This window comes from Phoxinus phoxinus, assembly GCF_949152265.1.
Source record: "Phoxinus phoxinus genome assembly, chromosome: 2".
Taxonomy (NCBI): domain Eukaryota; kingdom Metazoa; phylum Chordata; class Actinopteri; order Cypriniformes; family Leuciscidae; genus Phoxinus; species Phoxinus phoxinus.
In genome coordinates, this window is record NC_136877.1 from 2,075,588 (window position 1) to 2,091,676 (window position 16,089).

Consider the following 16,089-nt stretch of genomic DNA (forward strand, 5'->3'; position numbering starts at 1 on the left):
CCAAACGTTGTCCCTCAGACAAACTTCCTCCAGGCATCTTTCTCTGCCTCTGAAACAAAATATTACATTCTTCACTTAAAAGTCACAATCTCATTTTCTTATCGAAGTATTTGAAGGGCAACGGCCCTCAGTCTCGCCACGTATCCTGCTTTTTCAGGTCTGTTGTTTGGTCTTGCAACCATTTTTAAAAGTCAGGTCGTGCTGTACAGACTTGGTCAATGTCAGTCAAAAAAAAAAACATTCTCCTCTTGTTTACGATAATCATAAATGGCTCTCTCTGGATAATTTTATATTGACTTAGCCAATGTGTCCCTTTGTTGTTGCCGTCAAATCTATAACTGTACAACTCCACAATTCCAATTTATATAAATACCTAAACTTATCCAAAAGTAATTCAAATCCACATCATAAATGACAAAAGTAATTACTACCAGACGGAGCGTGATCTTAAAGCTCGTCCCATGTTCTCTATCATCTTCTCATCAGATTCACTCAGCATTTGCCTTCTTTACAATTTCCCAGAGGAAAATTTTACTGCTCAAAGCTTGCTTTTCTATAGCTCAGGAGACAAATTTGAGATTCTCATCTAAGCCTTATTTTAATCTCTATTTTGTCTAAAATGTTTCTCATATGTTTCTCCTAAAATTCACTAGGAGCAATAGGTGAGACAGAGGAAAATTTTACTTGCCAGAGCTTGCTTTTAGGAGACAAATTTGAGATTCTCATCTAAGCCTCACTTTAATCTCTATTTTGTCTAAAATGTTTTTGGCAGTTAAACTTTGATACATCTGAAATGTTGAAATTGTAATTTCTTTGCTCTCAAGTTACCAATAAATTACTGTTTTTATTTTACAATGTGTTTTGTGTGGTTAATAAAATAATTTTACTGAATTACATGCAGTGAAATATTTCAAATCATTTATAGAAAATAATATAAAAGAAGAGGGTCTTTGCAGCCTAAAATAAAATATTTACAATTAATTTATTCATACAGTAATACATTATATTTAAAAAATCATGTGGATTAATCATATGATATGAAACAACCAAGACAGTGATCCAAGTCTGAGAATTCAATGAGCACTTGTGGAAATCTCTTCCTTTGCTCTATCTGAGTTTAGCATGAGATGCATGAATTGAAGCTGGGATGAGAGTATATTGAGTTCATGGAGAGAGCTCTCTGATTTCTCTGTCTGAGATCACAAAGAGACACAGAAGTTGAGAAACTCTGAGCATTATATTAGAGCTTGTTGAGATCTCTTCTGAAACTTAAAAGGAGACTAAATTGAGATTTAGTGCATCTTATTGCTCCAGAGAAAAGCCTGAGACACAGGAGAAATAAACCTTTGTCTCAGTTTGGTGTCATATGGATCTCAAAGTTGTCTAGGAGCAATAAATGAAACATTTTGGAGATCTCTTTTCAAATTTTCTTTTCCTCTGGGTTGTCACTTGCCTTAACACATCTGTAATGAAAAAACACTCTCCAGAGGTTAAAGACACAATATACTCACTATTCAGGCGGAATAGCTGCCCTAAACTAACACAAGACATAAAGTGCTGTCCCCATCACACACACTTATGCTAGACACACATACAGCATGTTAACTGCTCATTTACAATGTTCGCTTTTTTTTTTATATTAACTCTAAAAGTATAATATTTAAGGTTTAAATAAAATTTAACCTTCACATCTTTCTGTAGCTTTTATATAATTTTACATGGCCTTTCAAATGTTCTATCTGTTCATTATTCATTTTGTCTTTAGAAAAGTCAACTGGGTTGTTTTGGTTCATTATCATTATTTTGTTTAAGCTTGCCTTACCATGCCTGATAACAGAAAGACAAACAGAGTACCAAATCCCTTCCTCCACTCAGCCATCTCTCTTACACAAATAATATTTTCAAACAGCCTCCTAAGACTGAAACTTAATTAATCATAGTCTAGAACCCTTAATAGTTCACAAATGTTAATATACAAATGTTTAACTCAAATTAGAACCATTACAACAATCTAAAATACATTATGCTATGACTATTTATAACGTTATCTTTAGTTTGAATACTTATATAAATTCTCAATTCACCTAACCTTTGTTATCCAAACTCTTACAAAACCTGTCTTAATCTATAGCTATCACCATGTCTAACCTTCAGGAGTTAAAACCATCTTATAGACATATTAGTTCAAAATCAACTTCTTTAATTTTCCTTGCCCATAAGGCAACCAACATGTTCCTGATATAAATTAATAAGTTATGTCACTGTCTCCCCAACAAATAATGACAATCAGATGGTCTCAGCTGGCTCTTGAAAGCACATCTCCCATCAGCTCTTTATCTATAATTTCCATCAGACTTGTCACAGTTGAAAACAAGCCATACAGTGAATTGCGAGGGGGGGTTTTCTCTGGTGAGTGGTATAGAGGAACTCACATTTTCTCGGTCAAACAATGCTCTGCTGACCCCACAATGCTCTGCTGACCCCAGTTGGCCTCTAGTAGTCAGCACTCAACTCTCATACCTTTCTCACATATTAACACCTCCATCCGGAGATGCAGTGTCCGGGACCCCCCGCGTTAGGCTGTTTCCTGGCCAGGAAAATCATCCCGTCTTTGAGTAGTCACGTACCCACTGGTGACCCGCTCGCATCACACAATCAGTTCCCTTTCGAGGGAACTCGCGATGCGTCAATGACGCTTTGGGAACGCTTCTGCGTGATTGCGTCTGAAGCACTTATGTCAACTAGTCCAATGGCGAGAGTGGGCGTCACGGGCGGGTGACGTGACGACCAGGAAAGGATAAAGGACATCCGGTTTAGAACCGCGTTAGCTTTTGTGCCTCAGCAAAGCGCTCTGTGTCATACTGTCTGTCTTATTTATTGTTGTGTGTCTCAAGCATAGATATTATGGCGAACAAACAACCTTAGGTCGTGTGTTCCTTCCTGCCCTCTGTCTCTACGGGTGGGGATACACACGATGTATGTGTTGTTTGTTTGGAACGGAGCATGTTCTGTCAGCGCTCGAGTGTGCTGACGAGCATTGCGTGTTACTATCGTACTCGCTCCGTTCCCGCTTGTCACTCTTTGAGGAGGGTGTTCAGGCTCGCGTTCCTCGCAGTATCGGCCCCGTGTTGCCGAGGCAGCACGAGGTTGGTATTGCGGGGTTCGCAAATGGATCTCGCGGAGGGGTTAGAGACGGGCGCAGCCTTTTCTCTGCCTTTACCCGGGGGATCCAGCGCTCTCTCTCTGGGATCGGAAGCCCGCGCCGCGGCTTCTTCCGCCCTGGTTAGAGAGCCCGGTGTTTTAGCAGTCTATCTCTGAGGAGGTAGAGGTGCTGAGCATCGATGCATGTTCACAAGCACAATATATATATGGACAGGAGTATGGGGAGCAAACAGCTTTGGATCGCGTGTTCCTCCCTGCACTCGCTTCATTACGAGTGGGGACACACGCGAGTCATGTGTTGTTTGTTTGAGAGTGGAGAATGCACGGTCAGCTCTAGTAAAAGGGGACTGACAGTGTTCATTCATAAATTCCCGACGTGTAACATTTGCACTATCGAGAATTTAGCTCTTCTCCCGATGGCTTTCTTCTCGAGGGAAGAAAGTCATAAAGATTATTTGGCTCGGATCTCGCGTTTGCTGAGGCATCGCGTAGATTACGAGTCTGCAATAATAACAGTGGACTGGACTGGCTACGTTCATTCATGAACATTACCGACCTGTGTTCACTATCGGGAGTTTCCCCATGCTACTGTTTATTTAAAAGACTGCAATACGAATCCAGTGGACCTTATGCAAATGCAATGCATTGATTAAAGAGATACAGTGTATTGCAAGCTATGAATTTATGATTCTTTTATTGTATGTTGAATCTATTTTTATATATAAGCTATATATATATATGAAATTTGCTTTCAATCTGATATCAATAACGTATATATATATATTCAGCCTTTCATCCAGACTATATTATCTTGTCTGGTTGATTTTTTCTGTTTGATTCTGAGGAATTCAATAAGTGGGCTGTATTTAAATATATATTCAGCCTTTCATGCAGACTATATTATCTTGTCTGGTTGATTTTGTGCTGTTTGATTCTGAGGAATTAAATAAGTGGGCTGCATTTAAATTTGCTTATCTGACTTTCATTAGTTAGATTCATGCATAAGTTCAGCATTTCATCCAGACCGTGTAACTTGTCTGGTTGATCTTTTACATTTAATTTTGAGGAATTATATGGTAAAATTATGTGCTGAGCATCGGGTTAAGGGAATTTAATATTCTCAATCTCCTGTGTGCAATGAGTTGGAGTTTATAACTTCGTAAATGGGGCTGCTGGGCGGAGCAGCACTAGCCATTAACAAACTCCTTGTACAGGCAGAGTGCCATTTCCTGTGCTCCCCCTCAGAAAGATTGGGGACCAGAATGGCATTCTCTACAGAAGCCTTTAAAGCAGAAGATGGATCTGAGGACCGTTTTCTGTGAAAAAGGCTTCGCCCAAGGTCCTGATGCCACTGGTGTCAGACCTCTGAGGGCAACCCCGACCGGGGTGAAGCGGTGTACACCTCAGTATACGGTGCCCGCCCCACCTCGGTGCCCTCAGGAGGTCGTTCTGCCAACCCCGCCACCCTTGGTGCCTCGGGGCGCAGCGGTCTCCAGCGAGCACATGGCTCAGTGTCACCACGACACTGTGTCGAACTCGCACCCTCTGAGTGGGGTTCAAAAACAGTCAGTTCGGTCGTTTCCTGCCAGGATGCTTCAGGTCACCGAAGTGGCTGTTACAATAACACCAGAGGCCAGTCTCGAGGGACTGGTACCCTAAGTAGATTTTCTGACAGAGTGGAAGAATCTGCCGAATATATCTCCATGGGTCCTGCAGATAATAGAGAGAGGTTTCAGAATCTAGTTTCTTTCTCCTCCACCTCGTTACAACGGGGTGCTACTCGCGTTAGTACATCCATAGCAGGCTCTGGTAATGGAGCAAGAAGTAGAGTCTCTATTAGCGTATGGAGCTATAGAGGAGGTGTACTCGCCCGACAGAGAATCGGGGTTTTACAGCCGCTACTTTATTGTTCCGAAAAACGATGGGGGGTTGCGTCCCTTTTTAGATCTTCGTCTGTTGTATCGTGCAGTCATGAAACTCAAGTTCAAGATGCTCACACAAACAGATCGTGACTCAAATCAGATCCGAGGACTGGTTTGTCACGATAGATTTAAAAGGCGCTTCCTTCCATCCTTCCTCAACAAAGGAAGTTCCTGTGGTTTTCTTTTTGGGGCAAAGAATACCATTATCGGGTGCTTCCATTCGGTCTAGCTATCACCTCGCATGTTCACGAAGTGCGTAGATGCAGCTCTGGCCCCGCCAGGCTGCAGGGCTACGCATTCTGAACTACATCGATGACTGGCTGATTCTGGCGGAATCAGAGCAGTTAGCGGTTCGGCATCGAGATGTCATCCTCGCTCAGATGAAGAAATTGGGGTTGAGACTCAATGCCAAGAAGAGTGTGCTTTCTCCATTACAGAGAACCACTTTCCTTGGTGTGGTATGGGAATCAGTCACGATGCGAGCCACACTATCGCCCGTTCGTGTAGCTGCTATCCTCACAGCCACAAAAGAGTTGAAGCTAGGTCAGTCACGCACTGTGAAACAGTTCGAGAAACTGTTGGGCCTCATGGCAGCAGCGTCCAATGTGATACCCTTTGGCCTGCTGTACATGAGACCTTTGCAGTGGTGGCTCAGAACCAGAGGGTTCTCCCCGAGGGGAAACCCACTTTGTATGATCAAGATCACGCGGCGGTGTCTCCGCGCCTTGGTTATATGGAGGAAATACTGGTTCCTATCTCACTGAGCAGTCACGCATTATGAAACAGTTCGAGAAACTGTTGGGCCTCATGACAGCAGCGTCCAATGTGATACCCTTTGGCCTGCTGTACATGACACCTTTGCAGTGGTGGCTCAGAACCAGAGGGTTCTCCCCGAGGGGAAACCCACTTCGTACGATCAAGATCACGCGGCGGTGTCTCCGCGCCTTGGTTATATGGAGGAGATACTGGTTCTTTTCCCAGGTTCCGGTGTTGGGAGCTCTTTGCCATCGAGTTGCTATCTCGACAGATGCTTCCCTCACCGGCTGGGGAGCGGTAATGGGATGCCGCTCATCCCAGGGCCTGTGGAGGAGTCATCATCTTTTTTGGCACATAAATTGCCTGGAGATGATGGCAGTCTTCAATGCGTTGAGACTTTCCTCCCAGACCTGAGGGACCATCATGTGCTTGTCCGTACAGACAACACATCGGTGGTCTCTTACATAAATATGTAGGAGCAGACATCCTGTTGAGGCAGGGGCTGAGGCCCGGGGAATGGAGGCTCCACACTGAGGTGGTGGAGCACATTTGGGGGGTTTATGACCAGGCACAAGTGGATCTCTTCGCGTCTCAGGATACGACGCATGGTCCACTTTGGTTTTCCCTCACACACCCAGCTCCCTTGGGGCTGGACGTTGTGGTATGGACATGGCCGAGGCTACGTCTGTACATCTTTCCCCGATTACTCTGCTCCCAGGAGTTCTGGACCCGGACCCGGTGTCTCTCCTCGACGGCTCTCCCTTGGAGAATCTAGTAAGGAGGGACCTTCGATCTCAAGTGGATTGGGTGATCTTTCACCCAGCCCAGAGATTTGGATCCTGTGGGTTTGGCCTCTGAGGGGGCCCAACTCATTGACTTCTCTCAACTGAGGTTGTGGAGACCATACTTCACTCCAGAGCTCCCTCCACGAGGAAACTTTATGTATTAAGTGATGGGTATTCACTTCATTTTACGGGTCTTGGACAGTGGGGCCCAGTTTACTGCCCGATTGGTACAGTGCTGGAGTTACTGCTGGTTCGTTTTGCCGCAGGGTTATCCCCTTCCACACTGAAGGTGTACGTGGCGGCTTTAGTGCCTACCATGTCCCTTTTGGTGGTATTTCCCTGAGGGGGGGGGGGGGGGGGGAACCTTTGGTTGTTTCCTCCGTGGTGCTTTTAGACCAGGACAGGAGTATGGCGGCTTATAAGCCTTATTATATATGTAGATATCCCTGTAGGATGTGGTATGCGGCAGGCTGGTCCTCTCCGCTCACATTCGTAAGGTTTTGCTACTTCGACCTGGGCGCTTCCCCAGGTTTTCAAATGCTCTTGTCTTAGTTGTGCAGTATTCACACAGACAGGTTCTGTTTCGTATGGCGTGTTTGGTATTCTCGTTCCCAAAGCGTCATTGACGCATCGCGAGTTCCCTCGAAAGGGAACGTCTCAGGTTACGACTGTAACCCTAGTTCCCTGAGAAGGGAACGAGACGATGCGTCACTTTGCCATACTTCCTACATCCCTGTGATCGTTTTGCTTCGGCCCTTTCGAAGCTAGCGCGGTTCTAAACCGGATGTCCTTTATCCTTTCCTGGTCGTCACGTCACCCGCCCGTGACACCCACTCTCGCCATTGGACTAGTTGACATAAGTGCTTCAGACGCAATCACGCAGAAGCGTTCCCAAAGCGTCATTGACGCATCGTCTCGTTCCCTTCTCAGGGAACTAGGGTTACAGTCGTAACCTGAGACGTTTCTTCAACAGAACTCAGCTGTTTTTTTTCTCTGGAGCTTAGGAAAGACACATTCAAGAGTCACCTCACCTCCATCTGGACTGCCTAATATTGTTAAGGGAGACAGGTTAACAACAACAGTATTTAATCACTCAAATCTGTTAGACATGTCCGAATCAACAAAATCTCAGTGACCAAAATTCACATCGTCTATTCAGTGTACATCTATAGTCATGGTGATAGGTCCTGTGTCACGGTGAAGGCTAAGATCAGACAAATACGTTACTGGTCCTAAAATAACAAAGTACAAAAATGTCACTTCTGTCATTCAGGTCTACATTATTATTTTAAAGACTTCTTTAAAGTCATTCAGTTTTACAAATCTAAAATATTTAAGTACAAATTGCCCTCTGAATGGCAATGATTTCCTTTAACATGATTTCTTTTAACATCTGTGTCTATAATTTTCAACTGAAACACTGTGCTTTACTAAATAGCTTATTGTCATGACAGGCTAAGATAACAGCCTTCTGACATTGAATGAGACAGAGACTCTGAGGCCTTCAGGACTTGGTACACTTTTTTGTCATACTAAACATTCTCTACTTTATCTTTTAATTCTGGCAGCTTAAGGCATCTTTGCCAGAAATTACATACGCTTTTCAATTTTAGAATAATTTTATAGTTGTCTTTTGCCCATACATCAGGGAATTTAGACATTACAAATTTCCACTCATATTGAGTCAGTTTCAGCCAAGTCCCAATCTTATCTTTTGAAACCAAAACATCTTCTAGCTGCTTCATGGTCAACACTACCAAGCTGTTTGTTTAATCAGATCCCTTTCTACATTTTTACATTTAGCAACAAATAGTTATTCTATTTCTCAATAACGTTTCATTAAAACATCTACATTTTAGTTGTCAGGTTTTCAATTACAACTTTATCTGACAATATTTTCCATATTTTCTCTTCTAGGGGTTTACCAATCTACAATTAGGATCTTCCAAAACATTTTTTTTTAAGCGTTTCATTATAAGACAATCATATTTTTAGTTACCTTTACTTTTACAAATATTTTGCTTATCTGCAATTTACATCTACTGGTACTTTAGTTCTTTACTTTTAAAAGGATTTCCTTACAACTTAAATCTTTCAACTTTCTTTTCTCTTTCAATCTACTTACGACTTCCATCTATCAACTTTCTTTTCTCTTTCAATCTACTTACGACTTCCATCTATCAACTTTCTTTTCTCTTTCAATCTACTTACGACTTCCATCTATCAACTTTCTTTTTTCTTTCATTTACTTAGCACTGCATTCACATTATCAGTTCTTTCTCAGACGAAAACTTTAATATCGTCTTCAAATCCTGTTCTACTTTCAAACCCACATTAATACGTCACTTTCACATTCCATCAACTTTCTTTTACACCTTTCTGAGTGGGCATTTACAGTTACTGCTAAATGCAGCTGACCACAATTAAAACACTCTCTGTCCCCTTGCCTATAGTTCGATTACCTTGAGCTTTCTAGCAGCTCCAGCTTACTGACACCCTTGAAGCAGTGTGTCCCAATCAGTTTGTAAACAGAGCTGATAAGCAGTTCTCTGTTCCTCTTACAGTCCACCAGTGGCGGATCACACTAGCCAAATCATAATCTTCATCATTATTTTTGGCAGAACATTAATTTTCATAAACTGCACGGAAATCCATAAATTGTTTTAACAAAGTTTTCACAAAGTTTCTGTTTAACTTTAACACTTGTCCAGGGAAATTATCCCCGACCCATAATTTCCTTTATAAAACAGACAATGTCTTTTTTCCCTCAATGACTTAATATCAACAAAATATCCGACATTTTACATTATTTAATTCCAAAATCTGTCTTTACATTTCTCTAATTCGGTATTATCATCAACACCAGTGATTACAATAGCAAGTACACATTTAACATCCGGAAGCCGGGCTGAATAAGCACGCGCTGTTGCTGTACTCCCAGCATAGCTGGAGTCTTTAGGTTCAAAAGATAATGGTTGTCAAACCAAAAATAAACATAATTTCACTCTTTATTTTACCACTAAAACATAGAATTGTTCCCCATTTTGCTTAATGAAACATTCATTATCTTTATATCATGTTAATCCCTGTTAATCATACTCAATACCTATTATTATTATTTTTAATCTGGACCTCACTTTTCATACCATTTCTTAATCTGACTTAACAGGCGTTCATAATTAGTTCCATAAATTTTATCAGAAATGTTATTTTCATAACATACATTTTCTACAGTTGTTTTCTTCTCAAAATGGTTAGTTTGCCGATTCAACAACTATTATCATTACTGTCTCTGTCCCACTTATCTCTACTGTTTTTACAGAAACCAAAATATCATATTACTCATATCTCAATCCTTCACAAAGACAGCCTTATTGCTGCTTGCTACTTCAACTTTTGTTACAAACAAAATCTTCTGACATCTAATGTCATGCATCCATCTAATGGATGAAAAATAAAAACCTTTTATCAGTTATATTCAATCTTACTATATGGCAATACATTCTACATCGACTTTTCTACATCAACTCATTGTCTTTTCACACTTTTACACACGTTGAACGCAGACACAACAACCTTTGTTTCTCACTGCTCTGTTCAACTGATTCCCGCACCATCTTTAATCTTGTGGTTCTCAATATCATACATTTCTGCCCTTAATTTGATCTCATTTGACAAAACACCGGTGTACCAAATTTCGCAAGCTTGCTTTTGAGACTTCCCCATATTGGCCGCTTATCTGTTCTCTGTGGATTTCTCTTTTACGCGCGTTCTCTTTATTTGTCAGGCGTCCCTGCCAAATCCGACCTTTCTTTTAACCCAGCCGGACGGGTTACACTATTAGTGTCCTCCTAATTACGGTTTACCAAAAAATCTGTTACGATTTTCTTGGCTCCCCCTAATTAGCCTCAGCACCCAAAAATAATTTGCTCCGTGGTGGAACAATTAATTTCCAGGTACCTATCTGTATGAAATGTCTTGGTCTGTCACAGTTCTCAATTAATTCCAGATTATTTATCTGCTTGAAATATCTTGTTCTGTCACAGACCTCAATTAATTTCAGATTATTTTCCTCGTATCTGTTTGAAATATCTTGATCTGTACGTAGATCTCAATTAATTTCAGATTACGTACCACAGAAAACAGTTCTCAGCCAATATGGTTCAATTTCACTCTTCCCCCAATTAAACTGAATTGAATTATACCTTCAATTACCTTCAATACCTTGAGTTCTTTGATTCCAGTGTCCGATCCCCCCGGGGCTCTGACATCGGCCGGCCTCTCTCTCTCAAGTTTACGAGGTAGAGCTGGAACTTACTCAGTCCAGGTGGCCAAACACCGTCCGATCTCAGGTCCAGGAGGCATCGTCCAAGGAATCCCACTATTCTGACACCAAATTGTTGTGGCAAAAATTCATCAAACAAACATCACTGCGTAAGGGAGACTCAGAGTCAAATTATAAAATTAAAAGTATTTATTCTTGCAAGAAGGAGCAGTCTAATACACAGCTGTTACCCTGTGCAGAAGAGTGACACACCCCCAGACAGACTGAACTAGCTTTTTATCCTAATCTTCAAGGCCTTCTCCGCAGAGCCCTCCCCCCACAGTAGTTTTCCATTCAGTAATTTTCCATAGACAAGGAAGCCATAACACTAGTTTCGATTCGTCACTAGAGCCAACTCCTAAGCCCTCCTTCACCAAATGGCCTTCTGACATCTAGGTCAGAGGTCCTTGTTCGTCTGTTCTCTGGAGTGTCTCTCCCTTCTGCCTCCCCAGGTACATAAAAAGAATCTTCTCTCACTACAAGTGAGAGTCACACATGTGACATTCTTTGAATCATCTATATTTTACTAAAGATCAATGAATATCATAAAACCGCCACTACACAGTCTTTGGAATATTTTTATTAATACAAATATTTTATTAATTAATAATTGTATTATTTTATTAATTAAAAAAGGTGATATTACATGCTTTAAAAAAATATGATTATGTAAAAAAATATATATATATTGGGGTGAATCGGGTGTTGTAATGATGTTTTTTGTGAGGTTTTACACTTTTTTGTAATGTTTCAAATGAATAGTATTAGAAATATTCTGCCTGTATTGTGGTTTCAAAGGGGATGTCATAGTAAATGTCCCCATTCATCCTCGTCCAGTGGTGAGTTTTGTGCACAGTATTAGTTCTGATTCATCACCACTTACCTCTATTGTTTGCCTTACTGCAACATTACTTTCCATTTCTGTCAACACCCTAATCGACTCTGGGTCAGCTGGCAATTTCATTTCCGGGGAGCTCTGCTTCTCAAGATCAAGAAAAGGTTCAACAAAGTCTGTTACAAGGTCCATTCCACAATAGGGAAGCCACTCTGCCAGGAACAAGTGCTCAGTGATTGACCAGTACTACAGTGAGTGGGTCTCCTCCACGTGGAAAACATCAAATCCACCGCTGACATCATCTTAGGGCCCCTGGCTTGTCAAACACCATCCAGTTCTGTCCTAGACCACCGGAAAAATCCTGAAGTGGGGAAAAAACAAATGTCCTAGCATGCTTCCCACTCTCCTCGAGCCAGCCAGTCAAGACCCTACCTGTCCTTTCCACGTCGATACAAACCCCATTAGAGAAGCAATCTGTGGACATACCTGCCTGCTACATCCCCCTCAGTGACGTGTTCTGCCCGAGACGAGCCTCCCAATTACCACCTCACAGACCATGGGACTGCACTCTTGACCTCATACTGGGTGAGCCATATACCCACTCTCCATCCCTAAACAGACATGCTGGAGTATATTCAGGAGGCTCTCCAACAGGGATACATCCATCCTTCCACTTCCCCTGCTGCTTCAAGCTTCTTCTTCATGGCCAAGGAGGGGCGGAGGCTTGAGGCCCAGCATTGATTACTGGGCATTGAACAAAATCATAATGAAATTCTGTTATCACTTCCCGTCATCCCAACAGCCCTGGGACATCGTAAAGGCGCTAGCATCAACAACATCCTACAACCTCATCCAGATACACAAGGGAGATGAATGGAAGATGAATGGAAGACTGCTTTTATGACCCCTACTGGCCACTATGAATATTGCGTCATGCGCTTCTTCCTTATTCTAGGACTTAATGCGCAAGGTGCTCGAGGAGTACCTCCACCGGTTCGTGCTAGTCTACATTGATGATATCCTTGTATACTCCCGGATACTTACAACACTCCAGATAAATCGCGCCATCCGGATAGAGTCAATTTGATTGTGGTTGGATGAGAAGTATAAACATATACCATTCCAACACCCTATTGGTTTATACGCGATCCATCGCACATGACACAAATCACGTCACACTCCAGCAAGGACTTAGGAAGAATCAATCAGGAAAGTATCAATCAGGATTATGAGTTATTTTTCATTTTTTGATTAATCACTTGGATTAATCATTAATTTTGACTGCACTAATGTTTATTGTATATAGACAACCATACAAGGGTTACTAAGCGTGCCCTGGGTACAGCAATGTTCTTGTCCGTTGCCCTCACAGATTTCTGCAGCTAAGCTTGGATGAACATTTACATTCCAATAAAGGTTATTGATAACATGCCTCTGAAGTAGGGCTGTAAACGATTAATCGCGATTAATCTAATCCAAAATAAAAGTTTGTGTTTACATAATATATGTGTGTGTATTGTGGATAATTATTTTGTATATATAAATACACACACATGCATGTATATATTTGAGAAATATTTGCATTTATATAATGCATATATATTTTTATATGATTTATATTATATAGAAATAGAACTATTTTATATGTAAATAACACATTTTTCTTAAATATATACAGTACATGCATGTGTGTGTATTTATATACAGTATACAAAATAATTATACACAATACACACACATATATTATGTAAACACAAACTTTTATCTTGAATTCGATTAATCGCGATTAATCGTTTACAGCCCTACTCTGAAGTTTGACTTTTTGCACCATTACATTACTTATAGGCAACTAGTCATCAAATCGTCTGCTCGTTAATGCTCAGTAATAAACACGTTGATGCTCAGTAGTACACACGTTGATGCTCAGTAGTACACATATATGTTTCTTTAATGTATTTGCTTTGTACTAAAAGTGTTCATTTTCAATGGGCATATATGCGACTGAAACAGGTAGCCTAGTGCATCCCAAATTTTTACTTTTACTTTTGACACCTCTCCTCCCCATGTGGTCTTCCTGTAAAACAAGCAAAACTTGATATAACAGCCATCTCCACTGATTTTTGACTTCATAACTAAAAATATGCAACCATTCTCATGTTTCCTTCCGCAAGCTTATACAGGGAAATAGTGGAGGGAAAACCCTATGTGCAGAAAAACTTGATAAATCATCGCAAACCATGAAATAATCACTGCTTGAAAACTTCAGGGCATCGGACTGTGTAGTACAGCACAGCCCCAGTTACAGGCAATGGTAGGAATTTTCTCAAAGCATTCCAAGAATTTGGAAATATGAATGCAGAAGGACACACACAGATTGTGTGCAGTTTGCAGATATTAGTGCGGTTCCTCAGGAAAATGTCCAACAAGAATTAAACAATTATTAATTCAGGTAGCCTACCTGATTATTCATGAACCGAGTAGTATATATGCCCCTGCAAGTGTCAAAATGATTGATGGCCCTATAATGAATGATGATTGATGGCCCTATAATAATAACCTTGACCTCTTGACCTTGCCACGCCCCCTGCCCTACCGTTGACCTTGACCTCTCTATGGTAGTGTCGCCTTTGACCTTGGGTTTAATTGGATAATTGAAATAATTGGATAATTGAATAATAGGATTGTCTATGGCCTCGTGAGTATAATGTGTCCATTGATTTTTGAACTTTGACACAATATAATGGAAGTTATGAGGGTTATTTCTGAGATCTGATATGAAGTTGGGTCTGCGTGTCACATGGAGCGCATCCTCCGCGTTCCAGCATCGGGGCGTTGCTGGGGACAGCTGAAGTGAGAAAAATTAGGTTTTCTAATAATGAAATATTTTCACAAGATTTCAAACTAACTAAAGTTGAAAAACATTCTGTTATTTAAAAGAATATAAATGAAATGATTATGTCGTTCAATTTAAAAATGAACATCTTTTCTAAATTTACTGAAAGACAGTGCACCAATTATTTTAGTTAAAAAATAAATTCAACCATCTTACATTTTTTTATAGAGTTGAAGAAGTAGTTCGATGTCCATACCATATATGAAATTATACAAATATACAAAAGATCCCAGAGTTTTTCTCTCTCACACACCAGCGTTAGAGTCTCCGAGTCAGAAGGTTCTGGATGTGTTCAGTGACCAGGATGGGGACATTGTGATTGTTTTGCTAGTGCAAAATTTATTTCAAATTATAATCTTAAAAGGTATTTATAGTTAAAAGTTTCAATTAGAATAAAAGTCTTAATAAAAACAAATCTACATCTGATGACCTGTGGAAAAACCTTGACTTGAACTTCAAGTATATTTTTTATTTATCAGGGGGTAAGTAACAAACTTTGACATTTGAAGTGTCACGAGAGAGAGAGAGAGAGAGAGAGGGAGAGAGAGAGAGAGAGAGAGAGAGAGAGAGAGAGAGAGAGAGAGAGAGAGAGAGAGAGAGAGAGAGAGAGAGAGAGAGAGAGCAATAAGGAAAACATTTAGAACCTGTGATGCCTCAGGCCGTCCTCATTGACAGGATTCTTATAAGGTCCTTCCAATCACCACCACATCTTCAGAGGAATAACTTCCTTGACAATCATTAATGACAGCTTCAGGATATAGGGTGACAGACCAGATGAGCCTCTGTGCATCATGTCACAGCACATGTAATGTTAGGGCCCTTTCTTGCACCCAGCGTACGCCGGCGCATGTATCAATCCTATTTAGGAACCCAACCTGATATCAGAGCTCAAAAATAACCCTCATAACTTCTATTATATTGCTTCAAAGTTCCAAATAGTTTATTCACTTTTTATATAAACAATATGGGTCAAAATGTGTTAAATGCTAATCTTCATTTTTATGCTGATGATACTGTCATATATTGCAGGGCGTCAACTCATTTACAAGCAATTGCAAAATGCATTTATTTAAGTCCAAAAAACCCTTATGGAGCTGAAATTAGTTTTAAATGGAGATAAGACCAAAATCCAGGACCAGGCCACAACGCCTCCCTCTGATTGTCATTATGGGGGGGATATATGTTCTGGATTATGGATATATTTTATAAGTGCATACTTCTGCACAGAATTTGCATATGATTGACACAGCTTATCATACTTCGTTGAGGTTTATTACAAATTGCAAAGCGCTGACTCACCACTGTGAGCTATACTCTTGGGTTGGATGGCCTCCTCTAGCCACCCGAAGGCTATGTCAACACTTTCACTTTGGTACACGGCATAAGTATTTGGTATATGGCAATTCTTGGTC